General features: G+C 44.0%; 1 long non-coding RNA gene across 2 annotated transcripts; it reads right to left on the bottom strand.

The window, feature by feature from the left end:
- Positions 1-2,207: 2,207 nt before the first annotated feature.
- On the bottom strand, positions 2,208-14,476 carry LOC137455074 (uncharacterized). 2 transcript variants are annotated; one of them, XR_010990750.1, is made up of 3 exons: positions 14,277-14,476; positions 10,342-10,481; positions 2,208-7,446 (listed from the first exon to the last, which is right to left on the bottom strand). It is a non-coding gene; the product is annotated as an uncharacterized lncRNA (long non-coding RNA). The 2 variants fall into 2 exon arrangements; XR_010990749.1 differs by lacking the exon at positions 14,277-14,476 and having other exon boundaries at positions 2,208-4,235; positions 7,309-7,446; positions 10,342-11,251.
- Between the last annotated feature and the right edge of the window lie 10,404 nt (positions 14,477-24,880).

Here is a 24,880-nt window from a genome sequence, read left to right as displayed (position 1 = left end):
CAGACCTAATGTTGAACTGACCTGTGTGCCTCACTGTGTTAGCTGGTGAATCATGTGGTGTCCAATCCTTACATTTATGAAGGCCATGCTGAATCATCTCTACATACACGGACAGCCATATCCAGTCAATTTGCTTTGAACCTTATTCAGTCCAATGTGCTACCTACTTTAATGAAGGTTGAGATATTGATCTCCACAGTAAATCAAGGTGAGATCTATAGATCCCTCCCAATAAATGATGGTGGCTGTATTGATTCTCTCCTTCCTGCCCTCCATAAGTGAAAGCAAGACGTATTAGTCTATCCCGTGTTAAATGGAAGTGAGCTTATTGAGGCCACCCCTATAAATAAAGGGTGGACCATGCTGACTTAGACCTTAACCACACAAATGGAGGTGAAATGTATTGATTCCATCTTCTGTAATTGAAGAAGTGCTGTATTATGGTCCTCCTTCCAACATAAATGATGGCGAAGCATATTGATTCTATAATTCTTGAAGTGAAAGGTGAGTTTTGTCGAGTATCCCCAAAATAAGGAAGGAATGCCACACAGAACTTAGCATCTTGTCCAGAAATTAATTTTGAACTGTTATTTACACACTGAGCCTTTTACTGCATTTGGATGGCAGAAGTGTGTTATGCACAAAATGAAGTGATAAGGCACCAGGATTTCAGAGAGGGGTGTGATGGCTAAGCAGAAGGCCCCCTTGTTCCAGTTCCAGTCCTTGCATTTAGGCAAGTTTCCTACGTGTCTCAACTACCTAGTAAAGATAATGATCGTCTTCTGACATTAGGTGGTACAAGATTTGTTCATGGCTCTCTGCCGTGTTCTCTTGGCTAATGGGACCAACAGGGGAAGTGAATGGATAGTTACAGGGCAAAACGTTAAAAAATAAAGTGCCACTGGATATGCCCTGTGCCTGAAGAGAGGCTAGGCTTGTACACTGGAGATACATAATGAGCAGCAGCTGCCTAGGGCCTGTGGTGACTTTTGCCTTTTAATTATTCCTGTTCCTTCCTACTCCTTTCTACTAACAGCACTGGTTTTAAACAGCCTTTGCTGATGGGAACGATACCGAAGGTACTTCATCTCAAAGCCTTGCATCAGTTCAGGAACTCAGTCTTTTGGACTGCAACTGTTGCAAGCAAGGCAGCTGGGACAGTGCCTATGTGGCAAAGCAGAACATTTAGATTCAGCTACACCCCTGCAGGAGGTTGTGTTCAGCCCACCAGTGTGACAAAACCCACAACAGCACAGGGACAGCTGCTGGTAATATAAAAGATATGTGCCAACTCCTTGCTTCCCAAAGGAAATATTGTATACTGTGCAATTACAGTCCATTGTGGTTGTCTTCTGTAACCTGCTATGTTAGGGACGTAACCTGGAATGTCATGGGAACATTCAAGGTCAGGTTGGATGGGGCTCTGAACAGCCTGATCTAGTTGAAGATGTCCCTGCTCACTGCAGGTGGGTTGGACTAGATTGACTTTAAAGGTTCCTTCCAATCCAAAGCTTTCTATGTTATGAACTTCATAATCCTTAGGACAGCTACAAACTATAAAAGACAAGGGGGAAGAGTACAGAACCAGCAGAGCCTTGTGGAGCAGGCTGGCTGTGCCTCCTTCCCAATCTGCCCCTGCAGTAGCAACAAGATAGCAAAAAGGAAAATAAAAAAGGCAACACAATGAAGTCAGGCACATTGGAGGAACATGAGGAAGTTAAAAGAATAAAGCCCCTAAACATCCCACATGATAAATCATACCACTGTCACTTGTTTTCCTAATGTCACAGACAAGAAACACACCTCTTGTTCCAGAGTTATGGTGTCTTGTGGTTTGTTACCAGGCATGGCATCTCTTTCACAATATTTGGGGGGGTACACATGCAGAAAGGGGGCTATAAGATGGACAGTTAAAGGAAAGCACAATTCTTCAGTAACAGTATGCATCTAAGAGTGACCCAGACATCTTATGTTGGCCATATCCTAGGAGATGATGAGTAATGCAAGCTTTGATTTTTTTCTTTAGGTTGATGTACCAAGGTATATCTCACCATGTGTTTCTCAGTATGTCATTTAAAGACTTACAGAAAACAAGATGTGATAGCTTTTGTGCGAATTAGCGGTTCCTGGTAAATCTTGTGTTCTTCCCATGTGGGTATTTCCAAGCATAATGCTTTGTGCAGAGCAGTCTTTGAAAATGCCAGTCAAGTGCCAGTCCCCCCCCTGCTAAACCCATGAATGGAAAAGCTGAATTTCTTTGCAATTCTCTCACATCACCAGCTGTCTAAAACCTTCTCTGAGAGGATTTAGATTGGATTTTGTGCTGATTTTATACAGTTGTGTTATGTCTTCCCCATGAGTGGTGAAAAAGATTTGTTCCATACAGCACTGGGGATGCAAATATCATTCCTGTTTCATTGCATCGTTTGAAAGGAGGACCAGACAGTTGCCATGGCAACAACACATCTGAGCCAGCTGTAGTTGCCATAGAAACAGAAATGATGAGAGCCAGGGAAAATAGTCCCAGAGGACAAATCATTTTAAAACACACACAAAAATTCCCTTAAACTAAAATAAAATCTTGCTTTGAAATTCTAGGGCCTCAGAAACAGGGAACAAAGCAGAGAAAAATGCTTGATGCATGATCTTGGTGCTTTTCCTTTCTGACATTTTTGAGAGACAAGTCATTGGAAGTGATCCAGTGATTGTTAGAAAGGAGGTGAAAGTAAACTCCACCATATCTTTGGCCTGGTCTGCTGACCCTTTGGGAATGTGAATGCCCTGCATTGGTAATTCTGTACCATGGAGGCACAAATTAGTACTCTAGTCAGGTATCTCTCTCGTTTGCTGTGTGCTCTCCTTCTGTAAAGCTAACCATTCTCCATACAAGTGCTTCCAAATAATGAGATTATATCTTTGGAGACTCTTTAGTCCCTGCAAGAGGAATAGTTTTTATCATTATACAGGGAGCAATACTCAGTGTTTGAGATGTCCCATGCTTAAGTTTGGGAATCTCAGGCAATAGCTGGATGCCTGGCAACACTGTGACCTGTGCTCTGGCTTTCAGGGATAGATGGGCCAATCTGTTTGATAGCTACTTAAAAAAGGAATCCATAACATCCTACATTTCATTGAGGTGTTTTGTTGCTGTTTATCTCTCTCTTTTCTTTTCTTTTTTTTTTTTTTTTTTTAGCTTTAATGTTACAGTTAATCACAGAGAATGATTAAAATGAGAAATCAATTATGCTGTAGAAGAAAGGAAGGCAAATGGCTTCATCATCCACACAGAGATGTGTGGATTTGGGGTCTCCTGAGAATGTAATAGGGCAAACACAAGGGCTGAGACTGGGAGAGAAGACAGAAGCGAGCAGAGGGGGAAGAGAAGAGAGCAGATGGAGTGAGAAGCTGATGGGAACAGATGGAGTAGTAAGGGAAGGTGAGGCAGGAAAGCCTCAAATTGGGAAATGATAGGGAAGTGGGAAAATGCTAGAGCTGAGTGTGCGGTAAAAGGAAAAGTAGTGAGGAGGTGAGCAGGAGAGCAGGTGAAGCTTGAGTTGAAGGACAAGGATGGAAACCCACAGAAATGAGAGGGAAGAGGTGAGCAGGATGGCAGACCACAAGATACGAGGGTGGACAATTTGGGGATAACACAGTTGGCATAGCACTATGGAACGAGACAATGGGGAGATGAAGCCTGTCTCAGTTAAGTACAGGGGCAAGGAAGGGTGAAGAGAAGCAGGAAGTGTGCAGGCCAGATAGGACAGACGATGGTTTGTGGACTAAGACACTTTCCATTGTTGTTTGTGCACTGCAGCAGATTTCCCTGGCTTTTCTAGAATCACTGCATGTGTAAGTACTTTTGTTAGCTGGTTCACCCATCACACTATGGGGATGGCTGCTTAATCCAATGTGTTTCTTTCCTTGCTCTGTATCAAGAGCTAATGTTATCAAATCATTCCATACTTTCAAGGTGCAGACTACCCTTATTTTCTAACCAAAAGCAGATTTATAAAAGCAGATCAGCATCTCAGGTGCCTTTGAACTGTCACTGCAGTTTTTGCCTTCTCCATTTACGATCACATTTCCTGCCCTTTTGTTTCAGTCTCGCTACTCTCCTTCTGTCTATTAAAAAGGGAGGCAGATGCTGCAATCTGTACATACCTGTAATTTGTGTTGAAGCCAGGGGGAACTGCATGCATGTAACTGACAGGACTGGAAGACTTGGCTAAGGATTCCTGTTTAAAGGAATAATAAACTGCTCACGTTCACTGAGAAGGAGAAAGAAAAAAGTCTTTATTCAAAATGTAAATCTCTTCCTGCTGAGGAGCGAACCCAAAAGTCAGCCTTCAGGATATAAATATTTATGCCTTTTGCATAAACAGCAGATGTAACATTTCCAATTAACTGTCGATCTTTCCATTTCTCTGGCTGCTGCTGCTTTCTCTCACAATATTGGAATGAGTAGTCCACTTGATTTGCTTGAGCTCAGAGCTGTCATACATTTCCACAGTCAGTAAAATGAAACTGTTCCTGAAAAATGTCTATTTATCAGAACCTCACAATTTCCCTGTATTTTTTTTCCTTCCTTGTATTTGGTGTAAGATGAATTCTATTCTGCTGAAAGATGTGAGATTCACAGCCCAGATAAAAGGGCAACAGAGAGGGAGCAGAAACAGGCATAGGCACAGGTGCGAGTGTGCATGCAGCCTTTGCAGCACCAGAAGAAGCTCTCATAAGAGATGCCAATCTCTGACCCATTTGGCCCCTGGCCTTTCTACCAAAGCTGCCAGCCTGGGGCTGGGTAGCATTGAATGTTAGAAGTTTTATCATGTAAGCCACCTGTTCATGAGGAACTGCCTCTATCACTTCTTTAGTGTCAGCTTTCTCAGGTGTCTGACATTCAATCCTGCTAATGGCAGCCTCCCACTTCCACAACTTCTTTCTCTCTGGGGGAAAGTGTGAACTGTGAAAGCAAGAAAATGAACCCTACTAGAGATGGTAAACATCAGTTTTCACTGGCATAGTGCCTACAAAACAGAAGATCTTGCTGGAGCCCTGGAGGGAGAATAAGAATTAAAATCAAGAGTAGAGAAATAGTACTAGGTGAAAAGCAAGCCAGAAGGGAGGTGAAAGGGGAAGGAAAAGCAGGGATCCCTCTGTTCCCTTCTGCCAAGAAGAACATACTTTTGCATGTTCTGTCATGTGACCTGTCCCAAAACACCATGCTAAGCTCAGCATTAATTCATTTCCTGGGAACCCAGAAATCGGCTCGGCATTGCTTCAAGCCATGAGCTGCTGTTCAGATGATCCAGCTTTCCCTGGGGTCTAAGGTGAAGAGTTCCTGTCCTTCCTGCTTACAGGGAAAGCACTGCCTGAGAGCTGTGCAGCTAGCCTGAGATGGGGCTGGGTTAGTGCAGGAGGTCAGCCTTGCTCTTTACCTTCATCAGGAGCTGCAGCCCAACAGCTGGCAGCTCTGGCAGGTTCTGTTGCTATGGGAACTAGCTGTGCTTTAAAGACATCCATGTAGCAGTACAGGGATGGAGGTATCTCCAGTTCTGATGGCTTAGGGGTGTGCCCTTCTCACACTCTTTTGCTACCTACTTTTCTCCAGGTTTCTGGCAGTTTTTTTGCCCTCTTCCCAGGCTCCTCTGTCTGCTGCATCCTCCCTGGCATGAACAGCTGGCCTCTCGCATGGCATTAGAAATCATCAAACATTCATCCAGAGAAAAGGGTCCAAATTCACAAGTGACTGGAAGTGGAATTACTTAATAAGCACAAATTTCTCTTTAACCTGTGCTGTTACTAGAAGTCAGATATAGTCATTCTTGCCTATATTCAAGTCTCTGTGGCACTGTGAAACCCCAAATAATCACCAGTGTTTGCTTCAGGTGAGCTCACTGTTGTGCATTTTGAATACAAGTAGAAGCTAACTTTCCTTGGCTCATTTACTACAAATTCTTGCATGTGTAGGATACCATCAGCAGCAGGACAGGTGTGCTAACATATCTGATGTTATTACCAGCTGCATGCTCCCTTCTTTTTCTTTGTATCAAGCTCTTTGATCAGTTGAGTCTGAAAGAACCTGAGGTAGCATGGGCAAAATGTCCAGGCTTTACCCATCTGCCAGTAACAGGAGTTAAGAATAGCACTGATGTTGACTGGCTCTTTTGTCATGCCCTGTCCTTGCTGGTACTTATGCTGTTCCTCCTGCCTGGGGAGCTGCGCTAGGAATAGGCAGCCCTACCAGCTTTCTTAAAATGGATCAATGTGGATGAACAATTCAGAATGGAGCACTCCTGAAAGGAGACTGGAAGTCACTTTTTTTAAACCACAAGCATTTCTTGCCTTTCTTTTTTTTGGTTCAGGCCCCTTGACTGTGGCTGTCTGGTATTTCTCCTGAGTTTTTACTGCTGGCTGAAGAGGCTCTCTGGTTTAATGGCATTCATTAATCATACAGCAATGCATCTCTGCAGCACCAGAGCTTAGAATTCAAGTTACATTACTGATGGGCGCTGGCCCAGCTTCTCAGGTTGAGGGTGCTCTAAGGTCAAGTCAGATACTTCAGGCTCTGTGAACATTTTGGATGTAATGTAGGACACACAGGATTTAGGCAGCAGCTTGCTCAGGCACAGGAACAGACTTTCAGCTGGATGTATTGAGTGCTCCAGGTCACAAGTCGCTCTTGGGGATGAGGCACATGGAATTAAGCCACTGCCCCACTTTCTGGATCTGAAGGGGATCTTTGAGCTGCAATGACCCTCCCAAGAACTGTTCTGTATCAGTTATAGCAGGGCTTTACAAAGCCCAGGATTGCAGTCTTTCATGCTCACTACCCACTCTTCTAAAAGTAGGTGATCTTTCCATGTGCTCTTTGTTCTCTGTGTTTTCCCTAGAACAGTTTGTCAGGTTGTTACCAAGGTACCCACTTTTTCTGGTGCTAAAGGATGCCAAGTCACTACTGTCTTCTCTCACATGCTTTGTGGATGCTGTGATGACCTGCTCACACAGAAGCAGCCTCCCAGTTTATCCTCCCCCTCCTAGCTTGACACAAAAGCAATTGTAAAGCTTGTGGCTCTAGTCTGCAGGAATGCACTAACAAATGGCCTTCAAAGGCTTCCTTAATCATCTTTCTATAGTTCTTCTGTTGCCAAGTTGGTATTTAAAGCAAAATGTCAAGGCCTGATCCTAGTCTACAGACCACCAGTCAGACAATTCAGTGTTAGATACTCCCAGATTTGCTTTATGATCCATGTTTCAAGGCCTTGGGTAAGCATTACCGTATGAACCATGGAACAGAAGCATTGATACCTTTCATCCAGTGTGAAACTGCAGGGTTTTTTCTCACTTTTTAGAAGATGGGATCCTTTGAGAGAGCTTGACTTATCCCTATTGTTCATGCTCTGGGGACGAGTCAGTTCTCTGTCAGGAAGGCTCCTGCACAAATTCCTGGAAAGTGGCATTTAATAAGTGATTAGAATTTTTATTGCACAATTGTCAAGCCCCCTGATACAGCTGTGAAAGTGCATCAGTGCCCTTTTACAGCTCCCATGTAGCCTCAGAAAGACCTTTAAGGAAGGCTCTTTTCTAGAAAGACACAGGCTGTTTGTGCATCCCATCATTCCCTTGAACACAGATTCACTGAGTATTCGAATTACCTCACTCTTCCCAGAATTTACACTACGTTTTAGTAGCTAGGCCCTTGAATTTGCACATTCAACGGAAAGACTCCCTAAGCTGATGCTCTGGAGCCCTACTGATGTGTAAGGGATCCATCCTGCCTTTCCCATGTCTTCCATGTAGCCCATTACTTTCCCCATCCGTGTCAGGCAGAATGATTCAGCAAACAGATATGCTTCCTGTTGGCAGGTAGTCCAGGCATTTAGTTTGATAGCAATGTTGAGTATTCTATGTCCTTTTATTTATTTTGCCCAAGTGCAAATTTGACTACAGGCTGTTCCATTGTCTAATATTTTGTCCAACCTTCCGGCTTCCTTCTAGAGAGGAAGCAGCCTGCAGGTGCTGCAAACAGGTTTTGTTCCTTTATGACTAGCAGAGATTACTGCGCTCCTCTGAGACTTTCAGTCTGACTCGATACTGGCTTGCCCACCTGCCTGCTTCCTCTGGAGAAGTGGCAGGTGAAGATTTTCAGTAATTTACTTTAGAGCTGTTCTGTCATCCTGCTCTTTATTTCTGCCATAAATTATGCCCAGTGGTGAGGAAGCTCTTATCTTCCCACTCACAAAAGAACCAAAGGAAAATACTTTGTAGGGCAAGAAAGCATCTTTGGGTGGGTTGTACACGTTTCCAAAGGCAGGTATATTGGTGAGTGAAGAGAGCTATAGTCCTAACCCTCTTAGTATCACCTGATATAACCTGCATCTCTTAGGTTATGCAACAGGGAGGTGTTGTGCTCACACAGCCCTTTCTTCCTACTGTGACTTACATCCAGTGTCTGTGAGATACACCTGCTAGTGCTTCAAAGCATGAAAAGGAAATAATAAAAGGAGGCCTCGAGAGATGACAGCATACTCCTCACACAGTGATTTGACTCATTAAAATCAATGGAGTGATTTTCAGTGACTTCTCTGGGATTTGGATCAGACCCTAAAAGCACAAGCCTCAAAAGCTGGACTGCAGCCAACTAACTTAAGCAGAATTCCAAGCAACTGAGTTTTCATTTTTAATTCAGAAGCTAAATAAAATTGAACAGCAGCACATTTGGATGGGATAGCTCAGAGAAAAATCCAGGGAACTGAAGGCAGTTATACTCTGGTGTATTGGCCTCTTCTCAGCCATACCCTAAAGCAATACCACAAAGCCATACCACAAAGCAATATCAATTATCTAGCAATGGATAAGAGCTACTGCTCTTAATATTACTATATGCCTAAATGCTCATTGTAGACCAGTACTCCAGCAAGCTGGACAATAGACAAGTCTAGAGCAAACAGATGGTCCTTGCCTCCCAGAGCATCTTGGAGTCAAATTTTACCATTTTATGTTCAGTTTGCTGATGGGTGTTACACCACACAGAGTGGCACTGTTTTTACCCTGCTGAAGTCAGTTAAGATCTTTATGCTGAAGGGAGCTGATAGGGAGGTTTGTGCTGCCTGCTTTGATAGATGATATAAAACATAAGAGCTGGTTTTGCCACCCATATTCCATTATGTTTGGGGGCTTGTTTATTTGGGTTATTTTTAATGCCTGCAGCAGCTTATTGAGCATAAGGGTGAATGAACTTGGTTGTATTGTACAGGCTTGTTTACAAAATGCAGAACTGCCTGCCTATGGGTCAAGCAGGTACTTCGTGCCAGGGCTCCCTGTCCAAGTCTAGGTAGAAATGGAGAAGCAGCCTACACCATCTCCTCTCAGTGCTTCATGAGTACATGCTTTCCTTGAAGGAACTCTTTTGTCTCATCAGCATGCCCTGATTTCCTGCCCTTTCCTTTGCTACAATTTTTTTTCTTCTTCTTCTTTTTTTCTGATAGCATCACCTATTCATCCTCTGTGGAAAACTCCTTTGGAAAATGGCAGACTTACAAAAGTGACAGTTGTAAATCTCTCCCTATAATTAACTTGGTTTGTGAGGTGCAAAAATAGACATAACTATTTCATTGGGGGGGGGGGGGGGGGGGGGGGGCTACTGTGCTCCTTGCATTCAGATGAGCTGTATTTATGTTTCTCAAGACTCAGACAGAAAAAGCAGCTCTATAAATCCCATAAAAAAATGTTGTCCTTGTTTCCAGTGTCTTCCATCAAACCCTCTGCCAGTGTGAGATAAACCCCCCAGTTATGACCAAAGAATGGAGAGAGAAAACAACTCAGAAACTTGAGGGCATTTCTGTCTGCTCCAGCAGCCATGCTCATCTTTGACAGGTACAGGGAAAAATCGGACTGAGGAGGGTATCTCAAGCAAGCAAATAAACAAATCAACTAAATGAACAAATTGGATGATAAAGCAGAGCTGAGAAACAACAGCTAACAAACACTTCTTTCTTGTTGCACTGCTTTCTCCTGGATAGAAAGGGAGTCAATTACCCACTTTCCAGCACACTATTGATCAAGCTGCTGCCCTGTATCGAATCGGAGCCCCAGCCGCCCTGCATGTGGCTCTTTGATTTTCTCTCCCTCTGTAGCAGCACGTGGATGGAAGCCAGATGAGCCAGCATAGGACTATCGATCAATCTGCCTCCCTTTCCTCCTCCTCCTCCTCCTCCTCCTCCTCCTCCTCCTCTTCTTCACTCTGGTTGCCATGACAACCACAGCTGCTGCAGCAGCACTGTTTACCTGGCCCATTTATTTTCCTTTTCAATATCTTTCTCTTTCCCCCACTGCTCTCACCTTGGCATGGTATTGGCAAAGCACTCAGCAGTTGTAAAAGAGATGAGTTTTTATGGCTCTGAAGAGGACAGTGCAGTTCTTGGCTCCACTTTATCATCCACTTTGTCCATTTAGTTGACTTGCTTGTGAGGAATTGTTGCCTATGAACAACAGATAGCTCAGTCACCAACTAGGTCATGCTCCAATCATGAAGGAGGACCTGTCATTCCAAAATGCAGGTCTCCTTCTTACAGTTTATGCCATAGTAAGAACCACATTTTCTTCTTTATATATTGCCCTAGAGCAGCAACAGAGAACTTATGCCAAGTATGCCATCATTTACCAGCTGTTAATCTCACACAACCCCTGGGACAGTCTAACATAAACATCAGGTGCACTAGACTTTCTTTCATGTCTTCACACCACCCTTGTAACTTCTGTTGAGGGCACTGAGTCCAACATAGTCCACCTGCTTGGAACAGGCTCAGTGTCACCTCCCAGTAGAAAGCCTCTTAAGCTGCATATGCTGAGTGGTCTAATTTCTGGCTTTGCCCAGTTCTACAGCACTTTCCATCATTGCCACAATTCTCCCAAATGCCAGCACAGTCTTGTCCCATCTTCCCTCATACTGCTTCCACTGCCTGAAATTGCCTTTCTGTTCCTTGGCAGGATGACAGGCATGCTACAAAGACCAAACGGTAGATAAATGAACAGTTTTTAAGGAGTAGCCCATATTCCCCCTCCTGAATATCTTATTTGTTGTGCCAAATCGTCCATCTGCAGATGCTCAGTGTAGGATTCTTTGCTGAAATGGAAAACAAAGAGGCTTTGTGTAGGGGTATGCAATATAAGATAGACAAATAAAAGATATCTCTTAAAATATATTACAGGTGTCCACTTTGTCTGAGGGGTCCTCCTGGCAACCTTTTAATTGAAATTTTTCACCCAAGTCTCACATTCCTAATTCTTTCCACAGTAAAGCCATCAAACCCTTCCAGGAGACTTATAGTGTTCCTTATAATTCAATATGATTGATACAGGATGTAAAAGATCACTTGATGTTATCAAGTACAGATTATGCTTCCTTGAAGAAGGATAAACTGTGGAATTTGCTGCTGCATGACATTAGGGAAGCAAATACTACATTTTGAAGGGGAACCAGACATCTATAAGAAAGGCACTGGCAGCTGGGTGCAAGGAAGTTTCTACTTCCAATACTTGGAGGAATAGGAGGACTGGGGTCAGTAAGCAGTCCCACTTCATTGTTCTATTTTGCCTGCTCTAGAATACTGCCATGCTGGAAGTATTACAGAGACATCATCCCTTCCTCTGAACAGCTTGGCAAAGTCTCACTCAGTCAGATATGTTACCAAGATCAATTAGCCAGGAGCATCTCTTTATACATCAGGAGCTCAGATCTGAAATTGGCCTGGATGCATTCAGAACAAGCAAGCCTTGGACAGGCTTTGCAAAATGAGACTGGGGTTGGGGATCCAACCACCACCACACGTGAGGCCCTGGCCTCGCTGCGGGACAATTAATTCAGAGCACCATGAGAAAGTGGGATCCGTTTGACTGGCTGAAGCACTGGTCTGATGTGACATGGCAGGAAGCATGATACTAATGCAAATTGTTAGTACTTATTAACTAATTAAATTGCTGTTATGCCCATAAGGCACTTAACACTTTCCAGACACAGAAGACAGCCCAGTTCCTGCCCTCAGGAGCAGAAGATCTAAAAAGGCAAACACAGAGTAATGGTGAAAGAAAAACAATTAAGATAGAAGGGCTGTAATGAGAGGCAGCACATGGTTTTGCAGTCACAATTTATCTGTGGTTTTGCAAAGAAAGCAAGCTTATTGATCACAGGATCTTTGGAAGGAGAGGTGTGTATGACATCATGTTTGTCAGATGCATGTATAATTTCTGATGCATTGGTCAGCTAAAAGAAGACTGGATGGATGAGAAGCTGGCTCAGATAACTTAATTTCACTAACATAAACAGCTGGGAGAAGACCATTTTCTTCATCTCAGTAGATGGTTGCAATAGGAGTTCATATTTTTTCAGACTTTTCACAGGTTGCAGCTCTTAAAAACATTCACTTAGAAGATGAGGCTTCAGCTGTGGCTTAGAGTCAATGAAATACAAACCTGTAAGAAACCAGACTATTTTAGTTGCAGAGAGGTAACCTAGGTATAGATGCTGCTGCAAAAGGTGGAGAGGCATGTATTGGAGAGATGACATGAAAAGAGCGTGTGGATTTTAGCAGGGCCGATGAGAGCTCACATTATGAGTGGAGGTGAAAGTGAGAAACATACTGGAAAAGATGGATGAGCCATTCTGCACAGGTGACTTTCATTAAAACAAGTTCCTAAACTCAGCGTTAAATAGGAAGTAGTGGATACATTCAAGACGGGAACGAGATGATACAGTGTGCTGTAGAGATGACCTTTGTAGCTCCATTTGCCACGTACTGTAGGGAGAAGAGGTGCCTGGGATGTGAATGTTATACTAATAAAGATGAGCGATGCAGAGCCCTTGCGATGATGACTGTAGGAGAAAGACGTTGTGAATACTCAGTGTGATGAAAACGTCTGTCCACAGATAGGATGGATGGAATAAGAAAGAGTGAGGAATTGTTAACACGTAAGCCACACACAGAAGCTAGGCTGGCTGTGGAGCATACTAAGGAGGGTGGTGAAGCATGAGTGTGAAGCAAGATTAGGATTTCAATTTTACCCAGAATTTTAAGTAATAGCAAGATATGCAAGAGGGAACACACATTCATGACACCAACCGAGAGCCTGAACCAGCCAAGCCTGTCTATTCCGCAAAGCACTGGAGCTTCATTAAGCACACATTGCCCTGCTGTTTCATCAGACACACGCTGCTCTGGTGGTTACCATAGTGTAGGGCAGCCGCTCAGCCGGGCGGGGAGCAACACAGGCTAGTTTCCTGGTCATATGTAACTGGGTGGGGAACGCCTGATCTGTGGAGTGAGTAATGCTGGAATCGCACCATGTGGCACCCTGCTCTCTGCTGTTCCACGGCATTTGAGATGTTGCTCTAGCTGTTCAGGCAGACATTGACCAGGGCATCTGAATGCTGCTGCGATCTCTTACACTTAAACACCGTCCTCTAACCGATTTTGCTGCACACCCAGATCACTTTCCCACATTCCCAGCGTTCTGCCGAGGTTCGCCGCTCGCCAGGCTGCGGGACTGAGCGAGGCACGCTCTCTTCCCTCTGGCAGGCAGCCAGGGCCGCGCCACGGCGCTGAGCTTGCAGGCTGGCAGCCTTGCGCTGCCACCCGCGCCGAGCAGGGTGGGTCCTTGCCGCCCTCGCCCGCCGCGGCGCAGGGATCGCGCAGTCTGTTTTGGCAACGCTTCGGGCTATACCCCGAACGGGGTGCGGGGAGGCCAACCTCGTCCGAGCAGCTTGTGCGAGGGCATCTCCGCGTCCCTTCTGCGGCCGCCGGCCCCGCCTCTGCGCAGAGCCTCGCGGGCACGGCCGCCGGCCTCACCCCCGGGCCGGCCCACACCGGCCGGCTCCGGCCCTCCCGCAAACCACGCCGGGCGAGGGTTGGTTTGCGGTGGTGGGGTTTTTTTGGTTGTGGTTGGTCTTTTTTTTTTTTTTTTTTTTTTTTTCCCTGCCCCGAGTCATTTTCCTGTGTGTATTTTTCTCCTGCCGAGCTGATTTACGAGCTGGGTTTGGCGAGGACCGGGGCTCCCGGCCCCAGCTTGGAGGCGGGGGGAGGGGGCGGGAGAGAGGGGCTCCCGCTGGGCTCCCCAGCCGGGGAAACGCACGTCTCCCCCCACCCGACATGAGCTGTAATTTCCGGCAGACATTTGAGGTCCCCGACATCTGCATAAGGCGCGGCCACCTCCCAGCAACCCCCGCCGCTGCACGGCTAGGAGAGGCGGCCATCGCCGGGCAGCGGGGCGACCCCTCCTACCTCCTCCCAAGTCATTTCTGGTTTACTCATTTCCTGCTCCCAGAAATGAGGCCAGCGATGCCGGGGTGGCGGCAGTGCTGCTGAGAAGGCAGATTGTTACACACACACGCGGATGTTTTTGTTTCAGGGCGAATTTTTAGTGCTCGTGAAAGGGAGGGGCAAAGCGGAGCTCGCTGGAGCCTGGCACAGGACCAGCAAGTTTCCCGGCAGCCCTTTGCCAAAAAAATCCAGACATACGCTCCCCCCTCCCCTCCCCGCTTCCTGCGGCCCCTCCTTGCCCCCTCTCTCCCCCCTCGGCTCTTCGGGGGCCTCACTGCCGCAGCAGCTTTGCCCTTATCCTCTGCAGCCGTTCTGCCCATCCCCACCGACCCCTCGCCAACTCCCGCCACCCCAGCGCGGGGTTCCCCGCCGCGCAGACACTCCGCAGCCCTGGCCCCTCACTCCTAAATCTCAGTCCCTCTCCTCGCTCCTCTGTGACATTGCTGCAGGAGGGTGGGGAGCTCTGCGATATAAATATGTTATACTCAGAGGCGAAAACAACTGGAGGCCAGACAGATTCACTGCACTAGTGACTTAAACTAGGTGAAATGTCGACAGTTACTCAACATCACATTCTCAAAACTCTTGTTACATAAAATAAACAAGCCTTCTAGCGATGTTTTGTATGGTTTCCAGCCAAGCCCCAACCCCACCAATCTGATTTATTCCCCAAGGGACTGCAGGGAGGTGGGCTGCCTGACTTGCCACCATTTTCCCCTACACATGTACCACGGGTGAGCTCCACCATTTGTCCCCCTTGTTAGAATGTACTCACAGGATTCTGTGGGATTTGTTAATTTTTGTTTACTTTTTTGTTTGTTTGTTTAAAACATCCATATTTCTCTTTTTCTTTCTTTTTCTTTCTTTCTTTCTTTCTTTCTTTCTTTCTTTCTTTCTTTCTTTCTTTCTTTCTTTCTTTCTTTCTTTCTTTCTTTTCTTTCTTTCTTTTCTTTCTCTTTTTTTTCCTTTTTTTTTTTTTTTTTTTTTTTTTTTTTTTTTTTTTTTTGGCTGCAGCTATCAGCTCCTTTTTGGTTGCTTTCTAACGCCAAGGGCAGCAGGATCCAGGAATTCATCTACTGGTGCCAGCAAGAAAGCACTGACCCAAACAAGGGAGCCAGAACTTGGACTGCAGTCCTTGCCAGGGATCAGCAAGAGGCCAGAGAGACCATGCTGCTGAGTCATCACCACTCCAGCTGCTACAAGCCTTTTCTGGGGACGCGGCTGTTGCTAAGATTCCTGGGAGCTGACTGATTGCTCCTTCTATAGTCATGTAACACACACACATACACGTCAAAGGAGCAAGGAACAGCAGCTGGGGCCAGCTCGGAGCGAGAACACAGCCTGCTGGTCATGAGCAACCAGAGTGGCTGTGCCGATACGCAGATGGGGCAGGCTGTGCCCTGTAGCAGCTGCTTTATATAGCTCTGGGCTTCTTTTGCAGGGCTAAACCTACCTCACTTTCAGTGAACTGCTGTCACCCACTCGTGGAGATGTTTTAAATAGTGAACAGTCCTGGCATTGGTTCTGTACAGCTTTCTTTCTGTGTATTTCATCATGTTTGCTTTAGATTAGAGAGCCAGAGACACTGAGATGTAGGAATATGCTTTGCACTCCTTGTAGGGACAGTGTTGGGTTGTTCCCTTCATAAATAAGTTCAGTCAGCAGGGGAGGGAGCACTTTCCAGTTCTGAGGCCCAGAAATTAACGTTATTTCTCATTAAGCCTTGTCAAGTTTGAGAGTTTTCTGCAGCCTCACATATTGCTCAGAAAGAGAGCACTTCTTCATGTGCATCAGTTTAATCTTATTCTCCTGCCTTTTATCTGCCTCAGGTAGTTGCTTCCTGCAGATACTGCGGTTACCCGTGTTTCCTTCTCCATATCTGACACTCAACAAGCTAGATGTATTCAGGCTTTTAGATCCTTCCACTCACATCTAGCTTTAGGGTATGGGATCTGTCTTCCCTCTCTGATATTGCACACATCATTGATGGCAAACGAGTAACTAACTCATCATTCCTCCATTTAATAATAAAACTAATAATTCCAGAGCCCAGCCTCCCTGCTCCTCATTATCCAGTGTCTGGTAAGGTACTAAGCTCAGAATTATAAATTGCCAAATGATGTTTCAGAGAACTTGTGTGTCATGGTCACTTCTTTTCCAGTAGCACTTCAGAATCCTGACCATAGGTGAGGACCAATTTATACCATAATACTGAAAAAAAAAGGTCTTTGCTCCAGAGTGTTTACAGCCTGATATAAGAGACAAGCAATGGGCAGAAATAGATGGGGGAGGCCCATCAGGCAATGAATTGGTTTTGTCTAGTGTGGCAGAAGATGGTCTTCACAAACAAGCAAGCCAACAGAATTTTAGGGCAGATTCAGGTCAGGAGCTCTGGGATCCTGAAAAGGGCAGTTTTCAAATCAATGTCTCCTTTTTGCAGGAAAGAATAGGCATCTGTAGCTATTTTCCAAAAGGAGAATGTTAAGTATTGATGGACTTGGCAATTCTAGATTAAGAGGTGGACTCAATGATCTTAAAGGTCTTTTCCAACCTAAATGATTTTGTGGTTCCATATTGCATAAGGTCAGTAGTACAGTTAAAACCACTTCTGACCAAATCAGCACAGAAGTAATCACTTGTCATACAGCATCCATTTGTGTAGACAGATGTAGGTGTAGCCAAATGCAGACCTGAGTAAACTTAATCTGCTAAGTGTTTTGAGAAAGTGAATAAGAAATCCTATACATACCAATATACAAATAATTCAACTCTAAATTGCTCCAAGTGGATGTGGGTAATCTTTGTTACATCAAACATAAGAAAAGCCTGAGGGACACAGTGAAAGTGCTAGTGAAAAAGTGCTTGGGGACTTCACTGTAAGAAGCCACTCTGTACTGACTATAAAGGGAGAGATTAAATGGGATTAGAGATGATTTTTCTAACTTGAATTTATTCAGTGTTTCGGGTGTTACAGCAAACAGAGGGGATAAAAACCATGTATACACTACATTTCAAATTACTTGCATACACAGATTTGGAAGCTGCATTTGCCTTGTAGTAAGGGCTCTGACAGTGTGCCTGCATGGATAGTGAAAGCCATGTATGGTGAGGCTCATCCTCTCCACTCCATACAGCTATGGGCATGCTGTCCTTAAAAAAATATCTGCAGTTACAACATCTGAATCGTGGTGGGTTTTTTAACCATGAGTGCTTTTATGCCCCTAGAGTGACTTGCTCTTCACAGCACAGGGAGCTTTGCTAGGTGTTGCTTGCAGAAGCTCAGCTGAACTAAAGATACCATGCAATATCTCCTATACTCCAATTTAGGGCACTTTGGTATCACAAGACCTCTCAGAGGTGTTATAAAGCATTGGTCATCACTTGTATTTCAGACCCATGTCTTCTCTGACTGGAACAACTAGTGAAAAATGCCTGGGAGCAACTTAGGCTGCCGCTGACAGGAAGTGTTAACACTTTCTTTGAAGAAGAGGTCAAGTTCTGCTCTGCTTTCAGCTATGCTTTTGTTTATCCAGTCCTGTGAGTACCATCTCTGGAACAATCAGATCTTCCATGCTACTACTTGGTATCAAACTTGCCATAGTCAAACAAGACAGTAGAGTGCCCCTTGAAGAATTGCTGCCTGTGCATCTATCCATGACATATTGAATGGTCCTCAGCAGAGGTTCAGGCTTGATCATGGTATGGAGGGTGCTGGCAGCACAACCAACCTTCTTCAAACCCACAGACAGGAGGAGGACTTCTGGATTTGTTTTTCTGGGTCTGACTGCAGTGCTTGCTACAGCTAGCCTCAGCAAGGCTTTGTTATCACAGACACAACTGATACTTAGAGAGCCAGTGAAATGTATCCTTTCTTTTTGTAGGAATGTTTGTTCATATGAGATGGTCATGGATGAATGCTTCCTCTGACTTTGAAGAAGTCATGTGAAGAGCCCCAGAAACCCTAGCCTTCCCCTCAATACTTTCTACATCGATTCTAGGTCTTGACATTTTTTTTCAAGGCCTTCTGTGAAGCTATCCAAGAATATCTTAGGAAAGCCTCTTTCTTTACATGCTGATAGCGCTGTTCCTCTGAACCCTGTGACAACGAAAGCCAAGGCATTCCCTACAGCAGGGTCATGGCTTTACAGATCATTCTGCTTGAATGAAATCTTCTTTCTCTAGCTATACCAAGGACAGATCTGAAAACAGCAAAGAAAAAAACAAGGTGAAAGGAAGAGATGAAAAGAAAGCATGAGTGAAAAGAGCTACAGCAGTGAGAGGGAGTGAGGAAAGAAATAGCTTGAAAATGACAAATCAGTTATAATGAAGAAAAAGATTTTACCTTTCCTGAGACATGGGAAAGAAAACCAGCCCAGTGGGATGCCATGCATTGCTCTGCTCTCACATACTCTGAGGTGGAGTTTATGAGTGCATGGAGAAAAGAATTCCATGCAGTACAGAGATGCTTATATAGGTGATGTCCCTGCTTATACGACCTAGGCCAACCTAACTCTGTGCAGACTTTGAGTCCAATGTATAAGCATAATAAAGTCCTTTGCTACAGGTTTTCCAGCTGTTTTCTATTGTTATTCATAAGAACATTTGACTTGATGGCATGTGACATTGCATCCTAAATCTCAACACTTTTATGTCATGTAATTTTTAGCCTTTCTCTTATTTCCATCCTGCAAGTCTAAATGGATATTTTCTCCAATGCACTGTAGTGATGGACTCTTTTCTAATGTCATGCCACATCACACAGTGTACCAATACTGAACAACTGTGCTATCTACAGATACTGGGCAGATCTTAGGGCCCCAGTGAGATTATATTAATGGCAGAATAAAGGGCCTGGCATAGGGAGAGATATCTCCATTTCCATGTGCATCCTCTCTGAAGGCCCACAAACCTTTAGTCCAAGAGACTTAATAGGACTGTGGTTCTTGGAACTGTCATGGCACTGCTCTAGGATCAGTGTCATAAAGGTTTTGAAAAGGATAGTTAGTCATTAATTGATTTGTGATAGAAGAACACAGTATTGATTAACATTAAAACAGGGCCCTCTTGGAACTAAAACTGGCAAAGGAAGTTAAAGAGAACAAGAAGGGCTTCTTCAGATATATCATTAGGAAAAGGAAGAATAGGGAAGGTGTGGGCCCACTGCTGGACAAGGAGGCAGCCCTGATAACAGGATGCAGAGAAAGCAGACTTGCTGAATGCCTTCTTTGCTTCAGTCTTTACTCCTAAGACTGAACTGCCCTATGAATTCCAGACCCTAGATGAAGGAGAGGATGACTGGAGGAGTGAAGACTCTCCACTGGTCAATGAAGACTGGGTTATGGATCAGTTACATAAATCGAATATACACAAGTCCATGGGCCTTGATGAGATGCAGCCAAGAGTGTTGAGAGAGCTGGCTGATGTTGTGCCTCTACCACACTCCCTCAGTTTTGCAAAATCATGGCAAACAGGAGAGGTGCCTGAGGACTATGTTCAAAAAAGTGTTAAAAAAAGGATTGGATGTGGCACTTGAAGCCATGGTTTAGTTGGTCATGAGGTGTTGGGTGATAGGTTGGACTTGATGATTTCTGAGTCTTTTCCAATCTTATTGATTCTATGACTCTATGACTGGAGGATAGCCAATATCACTCCAGGTGCATTCCTGTGCAACCTGCACTAGATTCCATAGTCCTGCTCTGGCAGGGGGGTTGGACTCAGTGATCTCTGGAGGCTCCTTCCAACCCCTGACATCCTGCGATCCTGTGATCCTGATCATTAACTTAACAGTAGCTCAGTGGCTGCTACATCTGCTACATTCCCTTGTCCAGCTGCCTTCTGGCACAGTACAAGCCTGAGAGTGCTTTTTTTTGTAGCACTTCACCCTTACCAATGGGCAAACTACCTTTCCAGATTTTTTTTGCAAAAATTGTTAGCAGTTTTAATTTCACCTGTGATAGGACCATCTGCTTGTATTTTTGGTGCACTCTATTTTAATCCACCTGAATCTTCCTTCTCTCTTCCACGTATAAAGCAGTCCGCGTGCAAAATCGTGGTGCATCCCCATTCCTCAGCAAGGACTCAGCTGCAAAATGCTTTGGTGAATGTTAATGTTAGCGAGATCTAGTTTTACAAACCACATTGCAGTGCATTTAAAGAGAAATTTGAAACTATAACTTGCCTGTTGTTCTAAAATAAACGAGCAGGAGATGTTTCTGAAGGCATAGCAACTCGCAGGATTCAGTCACACGCAACAGGGCTCTAAATCAGGAATATATTAACAAGTGGTGTCTCAGTGGACTGTGAGATACTGGTTGATTGCTGCATCACTGTGGAGCAGAGTACTTAATCACTTGCTCAGCATTAATACATGTATGGAGAGGCTGAAGAGAATTAATAGAGGGCAGGGGAGCACCCAGCTTAAAAAGGTGCAAAAGCAGACTTTGACGTGGTAAGCAAGTGAGCTAGCTTCAGTATCTGAAAGAACACCAGAATAAATTATCAAATCATCAATTCATAAGCACCTAGAGGATATCAAGGACAACCTGGGTTCATTTGTTAAGAACAAATAATGTCAAAGCAATCTAAATCCCTTTTTGGCATTGTAACCGCCTAACAATGAATGGCAAAATAATAGGTATTTATGTCTGGATTTCAGTAAGGCTTTCAACAATGTCTCATCTGACCTTTGTCTAAGCACACAGAAGAAATGTCATGTAAATTAAATCATCATGAAATGGGAGCACACTTTGTGGAAATACATTTTAAAGGAAGAGTTCTCAGTAAGTAGTTTGTAGTAGGAAGTAAGTAATTTGGAGAAATGGCCGAAACTTGATTCAGGGAAGGCAAGTGGCATCTCATTCTTTGCATCAGCATAGTTTAAACAGAGGTCTGTGAGCACTTGTTAAGGTACACTGTCGTTGAATGGTCTCTGAGAGCCCTTCTGGTCCTACATGTCTTTACTTCCTGTTTAATTACTTGACTTTTCTGTTTCACATTTTCATTAAGTGGCAATTCTGTAAGGCTGTTTTCAGTAGCCCTGTATAACCCTTCTTATAACCTCAGAGCAGGAGCACATGAACCGGTTAAGATGAGATAGTTTTATATCTCAAAATGATGTAGCCTCTCTCCTGGCTTGACCATAGGGTAGTCAAGGCTTTTGTATGCATGCAGACCAGGATGGAGCCTGTGCTGGATTTCAAACTCCTAAGCTGCCTGTTTCTGTGTAGCTGCTATAGCAAGATTTATACCTCAAGCTTTGCCTTTCCAACTCTGTGTCTTTAGCACAAGAACATGTCTAAAAAATTGTCTATGTGACCAAACTTTGCAAATACAATATCTCTGGAAGAGGGAACATATTTTTTGTCTATGATACTAGATTTTTAGACTTTTTGTATAGCACAAGCATAATACAGGAGTCTGGACAGCTGAAGGGAAGATCGGTTAAGACAGTTTTCAAGGGAAAAGGGATTAAGAGCACATGAACCAGCAGCTAACAAGTTTTCTGTTGCAGCCAGTCTTAGGGAAGAAAACTGATTATTGTCTCAATGTCTTGTCTCAGATTATCAATGGCAAAACCTGTAGCCACACACTTATAATTTTGAGTGTTATGTGTCACACAAGAGAGTGGAGACTAAACTGAAGTATATGTGCTGAAGCTTGTGACAACAACAGCAGTAACAAACAAAAAAACTCCAGTCCGTATCAAATCCCAGCATCAGAATGATGTGAAGACGAATCCATTTCAAAGGGCTGTGTGGTGTCTGATTCAGGGTGATTTCAAATCAGCAGTCATAACTGTCATAGTCAAGTCCTATAAAACATAAAAGGGGACAGAAGAAATTCCTATGTGTACACAAATGCACACACACTTCATGTCACATACTCATCCAGTGTTCTGACAGAAAGAAGATTACACACAAATACACAAATACTCTTCCCAAACACAAGAACTGCTAACACCCCTTAATCCTGGCCTGTCCTCCATCCCCCCTTAGTTACTTTCAAATCTTTGATGCATTTCCATACAGCAGTTTTATTTTTCTCCCTCCTCAACAGCTTCTCTGTGATTCCATAGCTGCAGCTCTCACTGTGTCACCCACTCAATGACTAAGGGCACAAGAGCCACAAGTCAGAGGCTTTGCAGTTCTGCCACTTTTTTTCCCCAGCCAAATCATGCGCTGTCATGGGCAACCAAAGTCTGCTTCAAGCAGATGGGAGCTGTGCCTTCTGCTACTGAAATAGCTGCACATTTGTTGAAGTATGAAAAATCTGTATCTCAGGTAACTATGGTCAATATTTGTGGTCTAAGATGAGATTCCTAAATTCGTGTTTGCACTCCTTGACAAAGAGGTCGTTGTCTTCGGTATAGGACAGGGCCACAAGAGGTTAATGTAGCACCCTAGGGAAAGGGTCGTTATTTACTTAATCCAGAGGCTCCTATTGAACTATTAAGTGTCTGAAAAATATTACTTTGTGAAAGTTGTCCCTTGCTACTGAACGTGGAGTTGTTATTGGTGAATTTACTGATGGACATAACTGCTTACTCATAAACCAAATATAGGTAAGCACATGAGCTGGGTGTTGCTCTGCTTTGCATCTCCATGGCATTCATGGCAAATGGATTGTGACAGTGGTTTAGGATAGGCAAGGATTAATCAGGCTTGAGAGAGGTTGTGCAGCAAAGCCCCAGGAGGGAGCTAGGTTCAGTCTGCTTTCTGACCATATTGTGAATGGCCCTGAATTTGGTACTCCTCTATTCTGAATCTTTACTCAGTGAACTGATGTCAGGAGGATACCCAGCTCTAACCCCTCTCCTCATGTCCCACAAATGACCAGCTGAAGAACACAAAGATCATAGAGGTAATTTTGCGCTGGGTGTAGCACAAAGTACAGCTCCTCATTAGGTATTTCTGGATCAGACATTTAAGAGATGATCCAGAAGTGGAAGCATATTTTTAACCTTTCTCTTGAGTTAAAGAACTAAAATGGCAGAAATTCTCCTGCATCCTAGAAAATTGATCTCATTGCTGAACTATTTTCATGTTTATCTAAACCTGCCTTAATTTAAACCATTAAATACTGATATGCCTTTTTCTTAAAAAAGACAGTCATATATTGTCTGAACTCTTTCCTATATAGCTACATAGGGACTGTAAAAAATTACCTTAAATCAACAGATTAAGCATCCCAATTTGCCACGGAGAGATGCATTTTACAGTTCTTATTCCTGTATCTTGCTTCAGAACCCTTTCCAGCTGATCAGCATCCCTTATTCAGATGTACATACTTGGTTTCCTCTCATAATCCCTAAGTATTTCTCCAGATCCCTGCAGTCCAGGATGCACTCCCATTTTGGAAGCTCTTGTGCTGGACGACTTTGTATCTGACTGTAGTCAGCCGTGCTGTCTGGATAAGCCCACCTAACAAGGCTCTCCAGGTGGATCTTTGTAGCTACCATGGCAAAGCATTATTTATTTCTCTGCCAATTCTTCTGTCAAAACAAATGGATTCTCTATTTTTCTCCTAGTTAATTGATAGAGATATTGAGTAGTTTGGCACTCCAAATAGATTTCTTAGGTGCTCGGTAGAATGACTCACAGATAATGACGATGCTTCATTTGCAGTTACTTTTTTTTAATGATATATCCATTGAGTGGGAATTGAAATTGTTTAATAAAGGCAATGCTGATTTGTGTACTGCTGTTTTTTATCAAATGCCAGTCAGCTGCTTTACCAAAATCTAAATCTATTTTATCAGCACCTGTTGCTTTATCAACCGAATTTGTAAATGCATCAAAAACAATGTTAGAAGGTTTTGGTGAGACAAGATATCCCATATTCCTGCACTGTTTGGTATTGGTCATGCCACCTTCTTTTTATACCTCACTGATTCCCAGTTTCACAGAACGAATGCCAGGCTGAGCAGCCCAAAAGCCACACAAAACACAGTGGTGATCTTTGTAAGTATCTCCGCACATCAGATGATTTTCTCCAATGCACTAAAATTGTCTTGGTATTCTGAAGTTCATTACACACAAAACAAAATGAAAGATTCAGGGTGGCATGAACCTCACCTAGCATTATCCTTCTGTGCTAAGAGGGCAGCTTGCCTGTTCATAAGGTGTATTTCAAAGTAGGTGGTATGAAATCCCGGAAGATGAAGTGTCCTTTGGGATGCTGTTCTGTTTCCTTGACTATGAAATGCATGAGGTGAGCAGTTTATTTAATCTTTTGGGTAGCTAGTCAGTCAAGATGCTTGCCAGCCTCAGAAAGTTCCTCATTCCTTCTTTAAATAGCCTTGTTCCCAGACGTGCCTAATCATCTTTACTCACACGACCAGACCATGTGGGCTCTAAATGTCTCCAGCATCCAGCTTCTCATTTTTATCCCATAAACTAACACACACACGCACACACTGATTTGTCCTTATTACATCCCTCTGCTGGGATATTGTGGTGATCAGGTAAGGCAGTTGACACCTCAGGGACAAAGCCTGCAGCCTTTGACTGAAGGAAGAAACTTTTTTGGCCCTTTGTTTGGAACTCTTCATAAAAAAATGTCTGCAG

The sequence above is a fragment of the Melanerpes formicivorus genome, unplaced genomic scaffold, assembly GCF_026170545.1.
Source record: "Melanerpes formicivorus ecotype bairdi unplaced genomic scaffold, bMelFor1.0.p_v2 SCAF_90, whole genome shotgun sequence".
In the NCBI taxonomy this organism is placed as follows: domain Eukaryota; kingdom Metazoa; phylum Chordata; class Aves; order Piciformes; family Picidae; genus Melanerpes; species Melanerpes formicivorus.
Note: the sequence above shows the minus strand (reverse complement) of the source record. Positions and strands in the feature narration are given on the sequence as shown.